Below are 5,699 nucleotides of genomic sequence, written 5' to 3'. Positions count from 1 at the left end.
AACCATTGACCATGTAAACATTTTCATTAATAACTCAACGTTTGACTGTTGAAGTAAGAATGTCATAACATGGCATGTTCATAGTTTGTGTATCCAAATAAAAACAATTACCTTGTGCTTTGATTTCCATAAAGTTGTCGTAAAATGTCAATCTTCTGTATGATATTCGTTTAAATGTGTTGCAAGGCTGTTTATTTAAATGTTGAAGAGAATATACATAATATTTATGAACAAATATTAGACTTTTAACCAAAATTCTGTTCACATTTCATAATAATATTTATTTTATGCATTATAAAAGGTCATATTTTGGTTTTGGAGATCTCTAACAACAGACTGATATGCATTTATTTAATAATAATAATTCAGTGCCCAGAAAAGCGCTTTACACAATGGGGGGGGGGATCTCCTCATCCACCATCAGTGTGCAGCATCCACCTGGATGACGCGACGGCAGCCATTTTGCGCCAGACCGCACACCACACACCAGCTGATTGGTGGAGAGAAGACAGTGATGAAGCCAATTGAATATGGTGATGGTTAGGAGGCCATGATGGGCAGAGGCCAGTGGGCAGATTTGGCCAGAATGCCGGGGTTAAACCCCTACTCTTTTCGAAGGACATACTGGGATTTTTAACGACCACAGAGAGTCGGGACCTCGGTTTAACGTCTCATCCTAAAGACGGCACTCACTGAGCAGTATAGCATCCCCGTCACTATACTGGGGCATTAGGACCCACACAGACCGCAGGTTGGGTGCCCCCTGCTGGCCTCACTAACACCACTTCTGGCAGCAACCTAGCTTTCCCATGTGGTCTCCGATCCAGGTTATGACCAGGCGCAGCCCTGCTTAGCTGCTTAGGTCACACTTGACTTCCATTCATACGCGTCAGACCGGAAACACAAAGACATGCGTTCAGACAAGCTCGCTGCGGTGCAAAGTTCAAGCTTGGTGAACTCTGACCTGCGAAATCGCATCACTTGAGACCAATTGAGGATCAAAACATGACCTCTCTGGACAGAAATTTAAAACATGGATCAATCGCTTGCTTTTATAAACGTCTAATTATCTTGTTTAATCCCGCCCCTTTTCACAGTGCCGTATGACAGAATTTCGCATACACAAACTTTAGTGTGACCGCAGCTTAATCTGCGATGATTAGTCTCGTGATCCAGTCTGTTGTAATTGGTCGACTGCATTCAGCGCGATGGAGAGAAACGCCCGCCATGGTTATGACGTAGTCAGAGTATATGTGTCAGCCCAAAGCAGAGAATACATTGAAGCAAAGGTGTCCAAGTTCGGTCCTGGAGGGCCGGTGTCCAGCATATTTTTTTCAACTCCTTCTAGGTATACTTGAAACTTCCAGACCTGTTGGCGTGCGTGTGAGGAACAGCTGGCGGTGGCCATTTAAACACATTTAAATCGGTAAAGGAAGAAGCATGCGTCGGATTTTCAGCATGGTTTTGGACGCAATATATGACAAGCCCCTTAAAGATTTAGCCTGAGAGATAAATGACATGTTTTACCGGATCCGGCACTTCATACTTGTTGATGGCCCGTACTGACCCCAATGCGTGCAGACAAAAGATCCAAAACGAACACATTCATTAATTCAACACTGAGTCAACTATTTTGTTCATTAATTAATAGTTTTAAAGAGCCCCTATTATGAGTTTTTGAAAATGATCTTCCATGCATTGTGTAACACAGCACCAAGTAAACGAAAACATACAGCTGAGGTTTAAATCTGTGCACCATGTTTAAAACTATTGATTATTTAGCGAAATAGTTGACTCAGAGTCGAATAAACAAATCAAGTTGGGTTCAGATCTTTAGCTTGATCACATTGACGTCGATACGGTACATTATCAAATATGTAGTTTCAGTTCTGGTAAAATGTGAACGCGCTTTCACTACAGACACTAGCGGGGGATCACGGGACTGATCATGACGCGAAGATGACGATCACTGAGAGATGGAGATTCAGCTGCGCGGAATAATGGGTTAAAGTTAATTTTCACAACAATACCACAGTATAGCCAACTTACAGCTGTGTTTGCTCCTGTCATTTACCTGATTTTTGATACAGTAACCTACGCTGCAACTTGGTCCATTTGCTTCATTGGCCGATTGCTATTGAAGGAGCAGCAGAGACTATGAGACTTTGTCAGACTTTGACAGGGACATTGTCAGTAACTTTTACAATTCAAATGGACCAGTTTCTTCTTCTTCTGGATTATAACATGTAGGTGTCATTAAAATTGTTGCCTTGCTTTGTGTAGTTTGCAAAATATGTGTTTAATTGTGTGTTGTAAGTTGTAATCATCCCATGCGGCTTGTAATTACATATCGATTATAGATCAGTGCTTGTACTGTATATCTCAGGTTAAATTTGTATGGGGCTGTTCACATATCACGTCCAAAACCATGTTAAAAACGTGACGCGTGCTTCTTCCTTCATAGATTTTTAATTGCATTTCTGAACTCGCGATCCTCAGTTTTTCCACTTACAAAGTCTGCCATGTAAATAGCAAATGCGCTATGGCGCGACGCAACTGACTCTTAAAGGGAATGGGAAATGAGACTCTGATTGGTTTATTCTCAAAACACATCTATAACTTATTAAGAGAATAAGCTCAACCCTGTTAGGCCATGGCGCAAAGTGGATTTTTTCGACCTAAAAATAGCAAAAGTGGATTCTGATATGCTATTAATGCTTTTTCGCTCTGCGCTTTAGACTTTGCACCTGGTTCATCAAAATAGAGCCCTATGAGACAAAAAAAATGTAAAATATACAGCGCCATGCTGAAAACAAACACATATATCTTGTTATATTTCATACTACTAAATTGAAATGTTTTCATTTTAAAAGCACATAAAAATTCTAATGGATAAGAAATGTCAAACAAATTATTTGTATAAAACAACTGACAATAAAAACAATTACCTTGCAGTTTGTTTTCAATAGTTGGCACCATATTTTTTCTCTGAATGATATCACATGAAAATATATTGGAGAGGTACAGTATTGACAAAATGAGCAGACAAGCACTGGAAAGCGCCAATGGTGCTCACTGGACTGCCTACTTGCATTAATTTGGCATATTTTCATTTGTCACATGAATGCAACTGAACCCAACTAAATGCAACATGCAACTGATTTTTTTTATTCCATCTGCAATAGTCTCATGCAATTGATAAAATCTGATATTTTCTGTTGCTATTTCCTAAATTATCAAACACTTGGCAATCAACTTTCTTCCTTTCTCTCCACTATATCACATACCAATAAGACGTGCCAACAGTGAGGTGTACAACTTGAGTGGTGAGTGTTTGTATCCTTAAGGTTCTGATATGAATACTTATTATGAAATAATGTATAGTGACTGGAATGAAATTGTTTTCAATTTGAATAAGAAAGTTTGTTGAAACATTTTCTGTTGATGTTTACATGATGGTAAAAATGTTGCCCCTTCCGCCCTTATTTTTAATTATATGAATGCATTTTGGTTTCATTCTTTTTTTCTTTTTTTAATATTGTAACAGTATGTATTTCTGGAGTTTTTTTAATGTATTAAATTATTTTTATGCCGTAGTTATAATCCTAGGACCTGTAAATCTTAAATACTTTACTGCATAGCCTTTGTTTGTGTCTTTGCTGAGATAAAGTTTTTACAATGCACTATTTTTTACTATGCTGTTTTCCAATTTTTTTTTATATAAAATATATATTTAAAAAATCTTGCTGTAGGCTGCAGAAAATAAAAATTAAAAGCCATGAATCTAAAGTTGTGCTTCAGATTTAAGGCAGATATCTCAAAATGATCATCTTATGCTAATATTTTATTTGTGCATAGGGTTTCTGCTAAATAACACTGTAAATTATCAAATATTTATAAGGAAAAGTGTGACTATGGTTTCATTATTATTAAAGCATTTTGAATCATGATTATGTGTGTAAATACACTGAAAAATTATGCTTGCTGTTTGTTCATACTGCTTATTTAAAATGAGCTTAAACAATACAATTCCTGAGTTTTTTGGGGGGACAACTTAATTGTTTTATGTTCAATACACTTAAATAAGTAAAAACTTCTCAATAGGCTACTATTTGTGATTTAATAAAAAATCATGTAATGCTCTTGAGCAAAAATTCCATATATGCTTCACAAAAGTTCCAGGAAATCCCTAATAAAGATGAAGGCATCCAGCTATTGCTGTAGTTGAATGAATGAAAATAAGATCTGCATAAAAATAAAAAGGCTTTAATTGACTATCTATATGTGCTCTTCCAGCCATCAGGTATTTTCGTAAGAATAAAGTAGGTTTATAACCCAATGCTGACATAGCATGCTACAGAATATCGCTATAAAATAATAGGCTAGATACATGAACTCACTGTGATTTAACTATTACAGAAACAGATGTGACTGGCTATATCATATGATAAATATGTCATATCATATCTAGAAAGCTAGTACAATTGACGTTTTTCTGAATAATTTGCATGTATTTAGGGAAGAGCAGGCACAAAGTAATACTTATTTTTGGTTTTGGTCAAATAATGAACAAAGTAATAGGGTTAGAAAAACAATATTATTTTTTTACCAACAACACACAAGCCTCTCCTACAAATGAGCACTGGAAATATGATCGCCGGACCTGTGGTTTCTGTGCAGTATTGCCAAAAGTGTCAGGAGTAAAAATGTTACTATTTACCCCAAGTTGTAACAGACAGAGGGTTTGTACTTCTAAAGGCAGATTTCACACAATTAATTTAAATTCAGTTTACTTTAAAGAGAAGCTATATTTCCTCAGCAATTGGCTCATTTCTTTTTTATTTTACATAGCACAGTATGTTTATTTATTTATTTGTTTATTGGATAAACGCATTTGAATTTATTTGCATTAGCTACTATCCATTTATCTATTATTATACAATGCATTTATTTGCATTATTACATGGTTAACCCTGAGCAAATACCTTAAAACAATGTTACATTTAACCCCGCGTTACTTTGTGCTCTACACTCCACTACATTAATATAGCGCACATTTTGATTAGTTATTTTATTTCACCAAAACTGCACACATTTTATACTGTGAAAACAAATATTAAGCAACATCAGTAGTTAGAACTATTCAGCTTCGTGAAACTGTTGTATTACCTCATCAGCTTCAATGGCAGTGTTTTTTTCAACACTTGCCATGTGACAACAGTCTCACTCCCACCTGCAGTAGAAACAGGTACTGCTGAACAGCTGACTATTTAAATACCAGCACAAATGCTGTGTTAAATGCGTGTGATGTGGTAATCAAGTATTTTGTGGTAATTTTGTGGTAATGTGGTAATTTAAGAATTTGGATAGCAAAATATATGTCATAAAACCTTTTTTAAGTGCCACTAAGCCACTATATTGCCCCAAAAAAAACTGCTTTTTAAAGAACATTTTAAGAGTTTTTTTTTTTTTTTCTAAAGCATTTTTGATCTGATTGACAGAATTGTCTGGTACACAACACTTTTCCCTAACAGCTTTTCTTATTTTATTTTTTTAAGATTTCATGAAGTGAAGATGAACACCTCCAGTGAGATCTCCCCCAGTAGTGGACCATACACTGATCACCTTAATAAGACTATAATGGACCTTTATATACATGAATACTGGATATATTCCATAAGTGTGCTGTTTGGTTTTCC

The sequence above is a fragment of the Danio rerio genome, chromosome 21, assembly GCF_049306965.1.
Source record: "Danio rerio strain Tuebingen ecotype United States chromosome 21, GRCz12tu, whole genome shotgun sequence".
Taxonomy (NCBI): Eukaryota; Metazoa; Chordata; class Actinopteri; order Cypriniformes; family Danionidae; genus Danio; species Danio rerio.
This window is presented reverse-complemented; position numbering follows the sequence as displayed.